General features: G+C 42.9%; 1 pseudogene; it reads left to right on the top strand.

Moving 5' to 3' along the window:
• Positions 1-818: 818 nt before the first annotated feature.
• LOC130382679 (dynein axonemal light chain 1-like) lies at positions 819-17731 on the top strand (annotated as a pseudogene).
• Positions 17732-17773: the final 42 nt, after the last annotated feature.

The raw sequence follows: 17773 nt of genomic DNA, 5'->3' as shown, positions 1-17773 counted from the left end.
CTAAGTTGCAAATTGATCCAGGCGACATGTTAATGCATGTTTCCTACACTAAGCATATCATATTTTAATCTTGGGTTATGGGTTTACACGTCATGTTACCAATAAGCTAGTCCTTGTTTTGGTTGCTATAGTTTCTACGTTTTTACTTCTACCATTCTACTTGCTGTAGTTTGGTCTGGCTTTGCGAGACTAACTTGTACCTGACCTTGGAGCCTATATTATTTTATCTATCATTCATACAATCCTGAACAAGGATTGGTTGCCTCAGCATACTGAGTGTATGCTGAGGCAACCAATCATTGTTCAGGATTGTATGAATGATAGATAAAATAATATAGGCTCCAAGGTCAGGTACAAGTTAGTCTCGCAAAGCCAGACCAAACTACAGCAAGTAGAATGGTAGAAGTAAAAACGTAGAAACTATAGCAACCAAAACCAAGGACTAGCTTATTGGTAACATGACGTGTAAACCCATAACCCAAGATTAAAATATGATATGCTTAGTGTAGGAAACATGCATTAACATGTCGCCTGGATCAATTTGCAACTTAGACATTTTAGAAGTCATTTTGTAAGAAATGTTTGCATGTTTTACATTGGTGTTTGCAATCGAAAGTGGGGGAGAAAGATAAAGGGATAGAGCCATAAACTGTCAATCATTACCATGCTTTCAAAGAGAAGAGATAGAGCCATTAGCTGTCAATCATCACCATGCCAATGTAACGATTCTTAAATCGTTACATTGGCTCCCTGTATGACAGATGATTTTAAAATCATGCTGCTCCCCTATAAATCCCTACATTTTTTAGGGCTAGACTCAGAGCATATGATATGCGGACCTGCGGACCTTAGTGGGCATGCGCAGCTCAGTGACGTAGCGGTGTCGTCATAGCAACAGCAGCCGTCAACATGGTGAGTGATTGCTCCCCGTGTTTCTAAGACACTCTTTCACACATTTTCGCTAGAGTTCAACAATAATTCGAATGATTTATTTTAATATATCTGTGTAAACGTGTTATTACTGTCAAGATTATCTTAGTCGATCGAACGTCAATAAGAATCGTGGTGATTCGTGCACAGTCAGATTTCCTGGCCCAATCTGGCAACACTCTTCGTGCAGTTAGCCCTGGCTGAGAGTCTTTCAATGTTTAAGTTAAGTTATCATGATGTTAACGCACGTCATCACTGTCGTGTTTTTTTATGTTGTTGCTAAAGACAATCAACATGGAAAGCTGTATAGTCAGAGGGTCCACCTATCTGTGTAGAGAAGTGCATCCTGTTAGTGTCACACCATAATAGTACTTCACTATCAGTGTATTTCAGAGTATTTCACCCTCTTCTTCCTCATTGTACTTCAGTGTACTTCATCCCCAGTGTGCTTCACCCTCTGTGTACTTCACCCTTTCATCCTCTGTGTACTTGACCATCTATGTACTTCACCCTCAGTGTACTTCAGAGTACTTCACCCTCTTCTTCCTCATTGTATTCAGTGTACTTCATCCTCAGTGTACTTCACCTTCTGTGTACATCACCCTCTGTGTACTTCACCCTCTGTGTACTTCACCCTCAGTGTTCTTCAGTGTACTTCACCCTCAGTGTACTTCATCCTCTTCACCCTCAGTGTACTTCACCCTCTGTGTACTTCACAATCTATGTACTTCACCCTCAGTGTACTTCACCCTCTGTGTACCGCACCCTCAGTGTACTTCAGTGTACTTCACCCTCATTGTACTTAACATATTTTGCAGGCAAAAGCAACAACCATCCGAGAAGCGCTAGTGAAATGGGTAAGTCGTATGTAAACATTTGTATTAGTTAGGTGAGTGCTGCATGCAGCACTCAACTATTGTTCTTCTTAAGTTTTATTCTTTCTTCTTTATTATTCTCTGTAAACTTTGGGACCTATCTCCTTCCTAAATCTTTCACCTAGAGACTCCATTACAATTCCAAATGTTCAGATTAGCTTAGAATCGCGCGCTTCTTTTCTGATTTTCTTATTCTACTTTAAAGATACTATTTTTTACAATGGAAGTCAATTGGAGGACGGCGGAGCTGTCCGCCCATTCTCTGACAATTAATACTTCAGACTTTGTAACTTGGTGAATATTTTATCGTTAACCTTCGTTGAAAGGTTTAACAAATCAGAAAACAGAATTTTGATTACCTTTCTCAAAATCACAGTTTAAGTTCCATGTGTGCTTGTTTTCAGTTGATTCTATAAACCTCTGAAGAATCAGTCCCGCCTCCGAGGCTCCGGTTCCCTCGGGTAGTTCAAACGAGACGCAGCTTTTACTTTTTCGCCACCAGTTTATTATGTACGATCATTCAAAAACCCATGTTTTTCCCATAGACATTTGACCGAGGGAACCGGGAGCGTCAGAGGCGGGACCTATTCTGTCTATTGATTTACGCTGAGGTTAGAGCGTGGGGACGTTCAGGCAGTGTTGCCAGATTGGGCACTTTCTGTCGCTCAATTGGACTACTTTTTACGACGTTCAGGCAGCGTTGCCAGAATAGGCGATTTTCCCCGCTACTCATAACGTTGGGCTGGAAAAACAAGCATTAGGCGAGTACATACAATTTCGGCTGTTTTAAAAACTGGCAGGATTATTATAATTCTTTCTACAAGCATCAATCTATACCAACGGAATTAAAAAGGGAATCTCGACGGTCTATAGGCCTACTTTCAACATAAAGGGCCCTATTTTAACGGTCTGAAACGCAAGTGAGAAGCACCAAATGCAAGTAGCTTTTTGGGCGGTTCTTTGGCGATGTTGCTATTTTACAGGCGGATAAATGGCTCTTGCGCTCGGCTCAAATCTAAAAAGGGTTGGTCTGAAGTAGCCTAATTACCCATAGGGGTGGTTTGGGCTTAACGTGCAATAAACCAATGAGAGTGCCATCTCCCATCCCCTTTAAGAGCCATGAGCGCATTCGAATCTGACTACTTCATATTTTGACAGTGCGTTTGCAGTCTCAGATGAGAGACAGATGCTGTCCACATGAATTTCAAACTTCAAATGGCTCAGTTTATGGCCAAATAATATGGCCTAATTCACACATGGAATAGCGTTTTTTTCCACAACTTCAGAAATACTGTGTCCTCAAATAAATTCCGGCAAAGAAAACTTAACACACATATGCGGTAACTGTGGTTCTATTGAAGGATATGCGCAATACATTTACAAGCATCGTTTCTTACCAGTATTGTATGCATTATCGTTATTGACTTGTGTTCCTAATATGGAATATCCCCCGTTAATATGCCTTGCCATGGACTGTATTATGCGTTACGCAGGGGTTGACACTAAGGCCCAATACCGTTTCTTTGCTCACTGTCTCAACCCTAACCCTCATTGCTACCCCTCATTGCTACCCCTAAACCGATCTCCCCTACCAATGGGACAACCCTACCCTGTGACGTCATCATGGCCGCCCCGTGCCCCCTAGCAGATAACCAGACCCCTGGTAATGTTACAAGAGACAGACTGGCTGCCATTGTCTCGGGCAACGAGCAAGCCCATTGTAAAGATGTTTAACCTGAAATGGTATTTATATTTTGTAATTGGCATGTTTAAATAAAGTATTAAAAAATAATAATATAATTATACTATTTGTCCCTCGTAATATACCTTATTTTGAATGTCAACTTAGCTACATGTTAAAGGTGGTATTAGGGTGCACTCACACTAGGCCATCTGGCCGTGGCCGTTGGCCGTTTTCACACCTAAACCGTGCTCAAATGGCCCATTGTTCTCTGGCCTGCACTCACACTAGGCCATCTGGCCGTGGCCGTTGGCCGTCGCAGCTGTGGCCTGGCCACGGAAGGCTCTGTACATACGTCATCACGTCGTAACACGTCATCACCAGCGTCCGCTGCATGGACCATAATAAGTTCTGCCGCCAGTCAGAGTTTTAACAACAATGGACAACAACACAGAGAACACACCAACAGTTGAACTGCTTGACGCGATGTTTACCGTTTAATGTGAAAGAAGGCTCGGCGCCTTTATTATGTCCGTGGTCGTCGCATTGACTATACGTCATCCAGCTCAGGTAGCGGCCCGTGCCGTAGCAGCACACCTCTCCCAAGTGGCCAAATGGCCCGGCCTGGCCAGACTGGCCCACTCACACTGGCAGATTTGAGGCAGGGTTAGGCCACGGCCAGATGGCCTAGTGTGAGTGCACCCTTAGATAATAATCGGTTATGAACAAGAACACTTTAGAAGAAACACTTTATTTAAATAAGAAACACTGAACCACACATCTAAAATACACACACACGCATCTAAAAATACACACACACGCACACCTAAAAATACACACACACACACACACACACCACACCACACACACACACACACACACACACACACACCCACAACACACACACACACACACTCTCCTCAGCTTTGAGAGAATGGTGGAGAATCACAACTTCTCAACCATTCCGCCAACCTTTGCCTCGCTCTCCTCAGCCTCGCCTGCTCCCTTGGCACTCTCCTCTTGGAAGGGGTGTCTGGGGTGGTGGAAGAGGTGCCTGTGGTGGAGGAGCATGAGGAGAGGTGGGGGGGGGCTGGTGGCAGTGGACTCAACAAAGTCCTGAAAGAAAAACGAATAAGAAGGAATTAGGAATTATATGCCAGAACTGGTAGATATGGCCATATGTTATGTACAATATTTAATAGCTATGTACAACAATATAGTACTGCCAAAAATACATTGATTAACCATGTAATATATAATATAAATATAATATATTAGTATAATAATACTTATAGAATAGTACTAATATACTAATAACTAATAATAATATATAATAATGCACGGTCCAGGTTCTATTCCGCAATAATCAACAGTAGCCCTGGTAACTCCAAACAGCTCTTTTCAACTGTTCATCACCTTCTCAAACCCCCTTACCATCCCAATCTGATGTCCACCACGGAGAGGTGCAACATGCACATCAACTTTTTTAAACAAAAAAGTGAATAACATCCGCTCACACCTCTCCATCAACTACTGCCCTGCCCCTTCAAACTGCTGACCCACCGATTGACTCTGTCCAGACCCTCTGCTCCTTCTCCAGCCTCACAAAGGAAGAGGTGGAGGACGTCATCAGGAAAATGAAGCCATCCACCTGTGCACTAGACCCCTCCCTACAGCTCTGCTGAAGGCCAACATCTCTGCTGTCTATCCCACTCATCACCAATATCATAACCACTCCCTCCTGGCCGGCCATATCCCATCTGCATTAAAAACGGCTGTCATCAGACCAACATTAAAAAAACCTACCCTTGATCCAGAAGTCCTCTCCAACTACAGGCACCATCTCAACTCTCCACATTTCTGTCAAAGTTTCTGGAAAAAACAGTTGCAGCACAACTCCAGGATCACCTCATACAACATCACTTGTTTTGAAAAATTCCGTCTGGTTTCCGCTATGGCCACATGTAAGAAACAGCCTTGGTCAGGGTCAACAATGACCTCCTGATGGCAGCAGACACCGGCTCCCCATCTCTCCTCATCCTCTGGATTAACAGCTGCTTTTGATACGGTTGACCACAATATTCTCCTCACCGCCTGCAATACACCATTGGACTATCAGGAAATTGTAAAGAACTGGTTCACCTCGTACTCACTGACAGAACTGAGCACGTTGCCCCTGGGCAAAAGCAAAATCACACACCAACAACGTCACCTGCGGTGTCCCCCAGGGCTCGGTGTTGGGGCCCACACTGTTCTCACTGTACATGCTCCCCCTGGGTAGTGTCATTAGCAGGCATGGCTTGTACTTACCACTGTTATGCTGATGATACACAGCTCTACATCAGGACAACCCCACTTCTTCTGCCCCTCTGCCAACATCCACACTGACCACCTGCCTGGAGGAGATAGAGGCTGGATGAAGCTCAACTTCCTACAACTTAACAGCCATCTAAAAAAGGAAGCCATCCTTATTGGCACGCCACATCAGCTCCGCTCCCCCACCATCCAATATCACCTTCTCTGGCAAAACATCCCCCTTTCCACATCCGTCAACCAACCTCGGTGTTAAAATGGACCCACAACTTAATTTTGACACCCACATCAAACACCTCGTAAGACAGCTTTATACCACCTCAGGAAATCGACAAACTCCGCAATCACTCACACCTGGCTGATGCAGAGAAGCTCGTCCATGCCTTTGTCTCCTCCAGGTTGGACTACTGCAATGCACTCCTCATTGGGATCCCTGGCAGAGCATCCAGAGGCTCCAATACATTCAAAACAGTGCTGCCAGGGTCCTGATGAGGGTTGCGCAAGCATGACCACATCACCCCCATCCTGAAATCACTGCACTGGCTCCCTGTCTCACTCAGAATTGAGTACAAGGTCTCCCTCCTCACCCACCAGTGCCTTCACGGACTTGCCCCCCTCTACATTCAGGAACTCCTCACCCCCCCGACAAACTCACGTACACTCCGTTCAGGATCCACTCACACCCTCCAACCCGACATACGAAGCTGTGCACCATGGGTGATCGGGCCTTTTCTGCTGCTGCCCTAGACTATGGAACGCCCTCCTGACCACCTGCGGGCTCCACAGACTACAGCTCTTTTTAAACGGAACCTCAAAACCCATCTCTTTAAAAGACGCATTTAGCTAAACTTTCTTTGAGGTTCCCCTGTTTAATAGTTTTTTTGGTATTTTTTCTCTGAGCCTTTGAGATTCTTGAATATAAAGTGCATTATAATAAAATGTATTATTATTATTAGTATTAATATAATATATGTGTATATATAATATTACTTATAGAATATTGCTAATATAATATAATATATTAGTATAAAGCTTATTTTTAACCTGGAGTCACTAGAACATGGAAGATCTGGATATCATACGACATGATATGCCAGCCCGGTCTGCAGCCCGGTCGATGGCCGGGCTGCAGAGGCTCCGGTCGACGGCCGGGCTGCCGGCCGAGAACCGGGGTCGGGCGACCGCGAAAGTCGGCCTCGCGATCTACCGCAAAAGTCGGCGCCGCGGACTTTCGCGATCTATCCGAGAGTCCACGGCCGGGCTTTGAAGCCCGCGGCCGGGCTGCAGAGTATAATTAATAAAATAATTACTAGTTAATTACAGAGAAAACACTTACATTTGGGTTTTTCCAATCCTGTCGCTCTTTTCGCCCTCCATCTTGTCTAGGATATTTCTTGATTTTCCGTTTTCTCGCAAGGTATTGTGGGAGCAAGTCAGAACTGAAGCGCTTTGAGGGTGCCCAATGGAAATCCTCAATTTTGAGGGGATGTTAGCCCTCCCCCGACCCCTTAAGCTACCTTTAAAATGGTATTGGGACATGGCTCCACGGCACGTGAACGCGCAACAGCGAGGGTTAGGGCTGAGATTTTGAAGCGAGCCAAGTAATGGGATTCAACCTAACGGTTGCCCGCTTGCCCGGGGCAAGTAAAAAAAATGTTTGGGCAAGTTGAGATTTTTTCTGGTTGCCCGAACGGGCAAGTGGATTTTGGGTGGATGTTAATATAAAAGCTATTTATTCAAATTGTTTTTAGAAACTGCAGAACAACCTTTTGTTCCTCAAAACCACACAAAATAGAAGTATTTGCAATTGATCAGCGCGCTGTCTTCTCTTCTCTCGGAAAGCGAGTTAACAGACACGCATCGCTTCAGTGCGAATATAGCCCCGCCTTCTGTCACTCGCAGTGCGGTCTCTGGCAGTGATTCGCTAAAGGTTAGCCAACACAGCTAGCATCTCAAGTGCAGCACCTCCGCGAACGGTTTAGGTAGAAGTTAAATGTAGTAGTGATGGAGGAGTGCAGTTTGGAAGTACTTTGGATTCAGGCAAATTATCAAGGAAAGTCAAGAACACGGCTTTGGGTTCCATAACTGTGCACATGCACACAGCAATAGCGATCTTTTTCACGAAATTGGACCCTCACAAACTACTGTAGGCTATATATTAGGCCTACATGAAAGCTGAGCCTCCACTTATTCCAACAGTCCAAACCATATCATTCTGTGACTAAAACTCGCAAATAACAACTTAAGAAGAAACGTCCCCTTTTCCAAAAATGAAGTATTACCAAAAATGAAGTATTACCTTTGTGATTTTTGTCTACAAAGTTGATTCTGATCGAATAAAACCACCATAAACAGATTATCCAGTATCTGGGCCAAATTTTGCAACATAACATGGTGTTTTCAATCAATGAATAAGAGAAGGTTTCTTAGGAAATAGGTAAATTGCCTTCAAACAGAAAACATATTCTTTAGCGCAATCTAGTGGCCATATATTTATTTGCGAGTGTTTGGCTTGGTGCATTCGATTGCCCTGAACTTTAAATAGAGGTGTCAAGTGTCAAAATTGTAAGATATCTACCTTTATTTGTGTCTCATAGTAAGACAGTGCTCCCAACTGATAACGACCAACTGATACTGATAATTATTTCAGGTGGAAATGTTATCTTCCACTTATGCTGTTTCCATGGCTTTATTCACTTTAACCAAGTATTATCCCCATTGAATATTTCACTTGCACAACAATCTTTCTTTTGGCCCAAAGATGACATTACCGCCCTTGCAGTTGTGGAGATATAATCTATTTACTTTGGGTATGTTCTTTCCTGAAAAAACTTTTCCCCTGATATAAAAAATGGTATAGAATATCTATATTTTTCCAGGAATAGTGTTGAAGTTAGAAAATAAAGTATCGTGACTGACAACCCTACTAGAAATGTGATTATTCAGTTAGAGCTACAAGAATCTTGAAAGTTAAAAAGACATATCTTTGCTACTACCTCTGACATTTAGTTATGTACATTTGCATAAAATCATGCAGGTCTACATATAACTTGGTGATAGCTTTAATAGGTTGGAACGGTGGACTGAAATCACTTCATGGCACGATGTGACCGCTCGATAAATAAGTAAATAAGTAAACAAAGAGAAGTTTGTTATTTTTTAAACACAACATGTGTGGAAGCTAACATTCAGCATCAGATGATTTTTCTGAACGCCCCCTAAACCAGGCCGGGTGCCTGGCAAAAAGAGGCCCGTTCACGATTCTGATTATAATTTGGGCAAGTGAACATTACATTCGGGTAAGTTGAACCTGACCTGTACTTGCCCGATGGGCAAGTGCTTTTGAAACCTTAGTGTCAACCCCTGGTTACGTGTTTAGTTTGCGTGTGTTTAAACAGTGTGACGCATACACGCCAGCCTGCATTCATTGATCCTTTTACGCATACACACACGCTCGCCCACATTCATTCATTCATTTTAACACTGACTCGCGGTAAAACAATGTTTTCTCACGATCAAATACTCATCAATTCTAAGAGTAATGGGCTGGTACACGATGTCTGTGTCTAGAATTATGTGTTTGCAGATGCATTGATTTAAAAGTACAACTTATAACCGCTGTATCACCTGTTCTTTCCCAAATAATGTACCAAGAATGTGTGGTAGATGATTGAAGCAAAGTGTATGCGCTAGGTGCAAAAGCAACATTATGCGTGCGCCCTTAAAATAGCATCTGAACAACACGCCACTGACTTTAAACCAGGTATTTCCTGGTTTGTGGCGGAATTGTTTTCTGAAACTGCAAAAAATTTGCCTGGCTCCGCCCGCCTAAGTACTTCTGCTCAATTTGAATTTCCCTTCAGTACTAGGTTTGGACCTGCTGTATGTAATTTGGTTTTCTGGCGCTGCCACAGCGGCGCCCAATCAGCAAACAGAGGGCGTGTCTGAGAACAATGACGATAAAGTCGTGCGCCAGTTTGAGTTGTTGTTGTAGGTCGGTAGTTGATTTGCAATGTGCAATTTTTCCCTGATAAATTAAATTCGACGAACAAAACCTGCAGCTGTCGTTGACGGACATTTTCGTGCAGACGCGCAAGGTGTTTGGTTTGTGTACAACCTGCGCGTGATTCCCGGCGCATGACATACGTCACAACCAAACGTTAGCGATTGGTTATGGCAGATCCAGAGTGGCACTGGGCAGATCCAATCATTTTAAACTTCAACAGACACCCGCCTTCAAGTGAGTTAACGTTTGTCAATTGATTAGGTCCAGACTCTCTGTACAAATGAAATGAAATGAAGTGAAGTACGAGAGTCTGGTAGAACCAGGCTAGCAAAAAATAGCACCAGGGAACGTTTGCGCCAGAACACGCCTCCTCCTTTCGCCGAACCGCCCCTTGGGGCGCAAGATCATTCCCTAATTTGGGGAATTTAGGGAAAAGAACGCTTTACGCCAGTTGCAAACTATCAACGACACATGCGTAAGTTTAGAAAGTCAATTGTGCTGGATGCAAGATAGGGCCCAAAGTGTACATATTTATAATTCGAAGTTCGTCCCAGCCTTTATACCACAGATACTCTAGGGCAGGGGTGCCCAACCAGCCGACAGATCCCAAGTCGACCGCGAGGGGTGAAGAAGAAAAATAAATAAAAGAAAATGTTCACCCTGAGTGGGAGGAAGATTATTGATTATTGTTGAGAAGGTGCCGTGCGCAGACGGAATGAAACCCCCACTGAAGTCCGTAGGTTCACGATACAACCAATTTAAACACGCTTTCAGAGACCCCAACCCCCTTGCTGTATTAATCAAGGGGTCATCGTTATATAATAATTTGGGACTGCATGTGTGTGTTTGTGCATGTATTATTTATGAATATCAGGAGGAAAAGGCTGGGGAAAAGGTTGGTGAGGCCAAAGAAGTGAAGCTGTACGGTCAGATTCCTCCTGTAGAGAAGATGGACGCCTCCCTTTCCACGCTGATCAACTGCGAGTGAGTTCTGGTCTCAGCCTCTTCATCTATATGTAGAAATATTTGACACACATTGTACGAACACATGTTACACAAGTCCATGTGTTATACATAATAACGACAGTATTGGTGACTCTTCTGTCGGGTAGGAAGGTTAATGTTAGTTCTATCGGTTAGGTTGTAATGAACATGACAAGTTTTAATGCATCCCAAAATACCAGCCATGCAATCACTCAACCCATAAACCCCTTAATACCGGCCATGCAGTCACTCAACCCATAAACCCCATAATACCAGCCATGCAGTCACTCAACCCATAAACCCCATAATACCAGCCATGCAGTCACTCAACCCATAAACCCCATAATACCAGCCATGCAGCCACTCAACCCATAAACCCCATAATACCACCCATGCAGTCACTCAACCCATAAACCCCATAATACCAGCCATGCAGCCACTCAACCCATAAATCTTATAATACCAACCATGCAATCACTCAACCCATACACCTTATACCAGCCACGCAGGTACTCGACCTATACACCCCATATTTCATGGAGTTAATTTTATGATATTGTTCTTCCTTACATATTTCTTTCATATAATGCCTTGTATTTTCTTTAGTGTGGTAATTCTGCTATGTAAAAGACAGCTGCATCAGTCAATATAAATGTAATTCCCCAGATAACCATGCATGTGATATGTGACATGTTACAAAAATATATAGATGATAACAATGCAACTATTATTCTTTATATCTACACAGGAAACTTTCCTTATCAACAAACTGCATTGAGAAAATAGCAAACCTCAATGGCTTGAGTAAGTTCTCAGAGACTGCACACACATCCATACAAACACATTTTAGATAAAGGAACTAATCAAGAAGTGACACATATAAATACTATTAAAAAATAGTCCCCCAGACAGCCATGAATGCACACACAGACACACATCAAGTACACCCAAAATGGGTTAAGAATCTTTGTTTCCTTGTAGAAAACTTGAGGATACTATCGCTAGGAAGAAACAACATAAAGAATCTTAATGGACTCGTGAGTTCACATTAATCCCTACGTACACACTAATGGTTTATTCTTCTCACATACATGCTGCAGAGAAACATGTACAAAGATACAATGTGTGTGTGTGTGTGTGTGTGTGTGTGTGTGTGTGTGTGTGTGTGTGTGTGTGTGTGTGTGTGTGTGTGTGTGTGTGTGTGTGTGTGTGTGTGTGTGTGTGTGTGTGTGTGTGTAGGAGGCAGTAGGGGACACATTAGAAGAGTTGTGGATCTCCTACAACCTGATTGAGAAACTGAGAGGAATCCATGTCATGAGGAACTCAAGGTCCTCTACATGTCCAACAACCTGGTGAAGGAGTGGGGTGAGCTCCCATGTTGTTACATTAACTATTGTATTGAAAATACATATGTTGTTATTGGATATGTTGTGGGATATGACACAAGTGTGTGAGTTGCATTTATTTTTAAAGTAACCAACCAGTTGAGGTTTAAATTTGATCACATATTCAGAAACAGTACGGCTAACATAATCTACTATATCGTATTCATTTGAAGCCAACATGCTAACCCTTCATTCCACAGGGGAGTTTGTGAAGCTAGCAGACCTGCCGTGCCTGGTGGACCTGGTCTTTGTGGGAAACCCCTGGAGGAGAAGTATTCAGCCGAAGGGACGTGGATGGACGAGGCCTCAAAGAGGCTCCTTAGGCTGAAGAAACTAGACGGTACTGACTTACCTTCTGCTGAAAATATTCTATAGCCACCCTGCCAAGCAAGTAGAGCAAGCGGGAATAAGCGCATCACTCGTTGGATACCCGTCCGACTCTGATGCAGGAAGGCATGTGTGCAAAGCAGGTTTCAGGCAAGTCCAACGGCAATGGCTGTTACATCGAATTCCGCTGTTGCACATTTTTGGCAACCTGCACGAGTTTGAAGCGTAAACAGGCATGAAGTCGTTGTTCACGTGCGGAAACATTCACAAGCTTAAAACGTAACATTTGTATCATCATCGATCATTAGAAATGGGTGCATTCGTTTTGTGACACCGGGCAATAGCACGTTGAGGAAAGTGGAGTACACCTGAACCAAAACGGTTGATATGCCTCTGTGGTGGCATAATGAGAGCGCAGCGAGCATGCAGAGCCGACAGTATGACAGTGTCTTGATGCAGGTATGAGGATGAAAAATTCAAATCAGGATGCTGTCGGGCGCTTCTTCCCGAGGCACGCCGTTCTGCCACTGGATCTCCAGGATGCTGCCCATTCAGTTGCCACTCAATGCACAGTACTGCCGGCTCTGCACTCTCGTTGCACAGTGCACATTGCAAGGCTTCAGATCGCCCAAGCATCACACCAAACGTAGGCCAAGGGACCTCGGATGGCCACAAATTTGTGGCCTAATAAATTGGGCTATTAACCCACTACAATTACCCTTATGCTGCATGCAAATCCACCCAAGTCTAAACGGTGTGCATTATAACAAAAACATAAATAAAACATAGGATCCCCCTCGGCTTGTTATTAAATGTGTTTAATAAATACATTTGATTTCATTAGCATTTTCAAGACCCATACTGTAGTGGCAAAAAAACGTGGTCGGATTTTTCTATAACCCCAAGTTTCAATTGCCTATCAATTTACCACACGGAGAAAGCAGGCATTGCTTGACGCCCAGTTTGTGTCCAGAAAAGAGTGAGAGTTTGACTGTCCAAGGTCGTCATTTATTGTAAATAAAATATAAACCAATTAAGGATGCAAAGCAAGTATCTATATCAAGGTGTTCACAGTTCACAAGCAGAACGATCAATAACTGTATCTGCTTGCCCGCCTTCTCCCAGTCATGAGCTTCCGTCACCAATTTAAAGGGTGCATCATCACCACCTGTAGCAGGTGCGCACTCACCACAGGTGGGAAAGAAGGAGAAATAGAAAGAGTCGTTCAAAACCAAGCCCCAACCACAGCGAGTTCTACCAGCATCCAATGCGGGAGTAACAAACATTGCAGTAGCACGGGGTGGCCACTACGAGGTGGTACCCAAAGTGAGCAATTCATCGTTGACTCACTTGTTAAACAGGCTGTTTTTTTTGTCTTATTCAACCTATTCTAGTCAGTATGTTTAGTTCATATCTCCATGACAACACTTGGAAGGGTGAATTTTTTTTTAGCAGGCTAGTTTTTATTTTATTGGAGGTTAAAAATTATAAATAATTAGGGGCGCGGCCTCTTGGGTGACAGCTAGCAGCTGACTCTCACCTCGACTCGGAGGCTAGTTTTCAGGATTAGCATTCTATCTCCGTCATCTTGACCTCGACTGCATTCATTCCTATTGTTCATTCCGGTGCCAAGATGCCTTTCTCTGCGGTCCACTGTACCAACCGATCGTTTAAAAACTAATGAGCTAAGAGCTAATTCGTTGTACGTCAGGCAGGGCATATCTCCCTCCCCCTGACGTCACATCAATGCCCTTTTTTGGTTAGAGAAAATGAGGCGGAGTCAAACTATGACAAGATGGCGACGCTCGTAAGCCAAGAGAATTGTATGCAGTTGGAATAACTGAGGTCTGCCCTGGTGCTACATCCATTTTATATACTATCTATGTTCAAAACATAAAAACTTGAATGCAGCTCCTACAGATACAATGGATAAGGCATTTAGTACGGCCCACCACCGTTGCCTCTTTCCCCATAAAATGAAACAGTCAGTGTTTAATTACGTTGATTTACCTTTGAGCATTTCCTATTATGGGCTACTGTGTAAAATTCTGTTTAGAATTAACGTTTGTATTAAGAAAGAAAGACCCATCATCACCATTGGACATGGCTAAAACCTGCTCTGCACATGCCTTCCTGCATCAGAGTCGGGTATCCAATGGGTGACACGCTTATTCCCGCTCGCTCTCCTTGCTTGACAACGATCTAGCATCTAGGATCGTATCTGTCTACTCTTGGGTCCCGGATGTTAACACTACATTTCGTTAATTGAATTTGTATCTGAAATTTGCATATAGAATTTTTTAACGTTGAAGATTAGATTTTGAATTTGTGATTATTGAAATAAAGGTGGAAATTTTGAAGAGTTAATTCAGAGGCAAAAAAAAATCTGACGTCATTCAATGCCTAAATATTCATTGCTTAAATGCAATATATATATATATATTTTTTTAATCCGATGAGACAGACTTCCATAGTAGTGGTCATCTTTAAGATGCAGCATAACTGATACTATTTTCCTGTTTTCTATCATAAGGAACCCCAGTCATAAAAGCAGAAGACGACGAGGGAGAAGGAGAAGGTAATGCAAGATGAAAAATAAATATGCAGGTTAAACCACCATTCCTCTTGTTCTCCCTCTCTCTGTTTGTACCTTTTTTTAAACTGTTTTAAAACAGCAATGAGTTGTGATCCAGATAAATGCAGGCACTGAACTGATTGCTTATTCTGAAGTAAATAAGGCACATTGGTTTTATCTGAGGCATACACACACAGTCCGTTCTGCCTGTTTGAAGCGCAAACTGGTTTAGGTGTATTCACTGAATGTGGTGGTATGGCACATGCTCCAAGCTATAGTCCATGACTGAATGCAACAAATGTCTCAACGTCACTGTGAACTCAACATATGTGAAGCCATGTGTACCATAAACCTAGCAGATATACTCCTATGCATTATTGTAAACCTAGCTGAGGTACCTCTATGTGTCTTGTACACTTAGCAGATATACTCCCACTTGGAGTCCTGAGCCCATGGGCCCTTCCTCCTTAACGTCAACGCCCTAACTCACACCATTAAAAAATAAATTGGGACATCATAAAACCCAAGTTGTTTACCCAACATGCTCCGCCTCCCCCGTCAGTTGATGATGCCAAAATCCAAATGAAATCGTTCTGAAATGTTAAAATTGTTTTGGCTTAATTTCTGTCTTGATATTGAGAAAAGTTAGACATGTTAAAACAATGTTTTTCTGTAAATACGCCTGTCTTATACGCTTTCAGAGTATGTTTATGGGCACAATATATTCCATTTAAGGGCTAATTCCACCTGTTCTTCTGTATCCATACATTTCCCTTTATCTGAGACTTTTTATAATGAACATCATTATAAAAAGTTGCACTTCTCTACGCGTCATTTATTAGTGTCATGATAAGTCAATGTATATTTGATGACTTAATGGTTCTTGACAAACATTTTTGAAATAAATGATATCAAGCAAATGTGTGTCGTTCATTTTTTCAGATGCAAATGATAACTAGAAAATGCAATTTCCTGCAGAAAATGCGAAAATCAGTGTAGTGCAAAGTGAGGTTGAAAATATATTTTAGTAACGCTCCATAGTTTAAGACGTTAAGAAATGTTAAATAGCTTAAATCAAGGGAAGGTAAGTGAGTCTAAATTGAGTAAACAATATCAACATGCACTCCATTTAAAAAGTGTAAATTGGTTGGAAACAAATAAAGTGTAAAACCGTATTGGTCCGAATATAAGACGGCCTTTTTCCCCCTCGAAATAGGTCCGAAAAACTCAGGTCGTTTTATTAGATTGGATTAGATTAGATTAGGCTTTAGTGATCCTTTTGGGATGACTCCCTCAAGGAAATTTATTGTCCAGTAGCTCACAGAAGAAACACAACACAATATTAAATTATAACAATATAAGATAAACAATACACTCTTAGATAACTATAAAAAGTAAAACAAAAAGTAAACAGTAAACAATAATTATAATAATAATAATATAAGATAAACAATAAACTCTTAACTAACTAACTATAAAAAAAAAAAAAATATATATATATATATATATAATATATTAATATATCATATATATATATATATAGTATATATATACAAAAACAGTAAACAGTAACAAATAAACTCTTAGCTAATATAGAAAGTAGAGATAATACTAATAGAAGTAAAACAGGATTCAAGTAAATACGATAAATGTAGAGAACTGTCGTAGAGGATTATTTTAATAATAAATATATGTAATGTAATAATACTAATGTAAACATAAATAAACCTGTATAATTACATATACACATGCACACTGTGGCAACCCGGCACGACACGGCAGGCCTGGGAAGCCAGAGGGCAGGTGAATACGTGCTGTCTACCACCCTTTTCCCCCAGAGGGCGCCAGGGTCGCTTTGAGAAGGTCCCACTCAACGCCAACAGGAGACACCTGTGTACCAGGCCAATCAGACCCAGGTGAGGGCTATAAAAGAGAAGCTGAGAGGTAGTCTGAGACAGGAGGTACGTGACCCATGTGGGAGCAGAGAGCGGAGCGAGAATTCCCTACCCGGATGGACCTTTGCCCCGGGACCCGGTCTAGAGAAGACCACAGGAGACCACGGAAGGAACTCCTCACCTGGATACCGGGACAGCGCGTGAGACACTGGCCACAGCATCCCCAGTGGCTCACGGAGCCAGGACTCTTTATTTTGTTATAGTTTGCATTGACGGGTGATTCCCCTCTTTTTTCCGTTGTTTGGACTTAATAACGTGCCTTGTTGGCAGTTTGAGCATCGAGACTCTTGTTCCTTGAGCCGGGTCACCACAGTATGGTGGAGAATGGCAGACAATCCAGACCACGCAACAGTTTTCCTGCTATTTTTTTCGGGACACACCCGCCCGAATGCAGAACCCAGACGGGGCCGCAGATGCGGCCGCCCTCCTGCGAGGACGCCGTCGAGAAAGGGCCCTCTCCGGCAGGCCGTCATACGGCTGGAAATGCGCTCCACGGACGTCTCTCCGTCCTCAGCGCCCACCAGCCGGCTACCAAGTTTAGGACCAGGAGGACGATGTCGAGGCCTACTTGGAGGTCTTCGATGAGGACGGCTCGGAGAGAAAGATGGCCGAGGACCAGTGGGCACACATCGTGCCCCCTTCCTCACGGGACCCGCACAGCAGGAGAGCAGGACCTGACCCCAGAACAGGCGATGTGTAGTACCAGACCCTCAAGCAGGCTGGTACTGGAGTACTATGGACA

This window comes from Gadus chalcogrammus, chromosome 5 (genome assembly GCF_026213295.1).
Source record: "Gadus chalcogrammus isolate NIFS_2021 chromosome 5, NIFS_Gcha_1.0, whole genome shotgun sequence".
NCBI classification, from domain to species: Eukaryota; Metazoa; Chordata; class Actinopteri; order Gadiformes; family Gadidae; genus Gadus; species Gadus chalcogrammus.
Note: the sequence above shows the minus strand (reverse complement) of the source record. Positions and strands in the feature narration are given on the sequence as shown.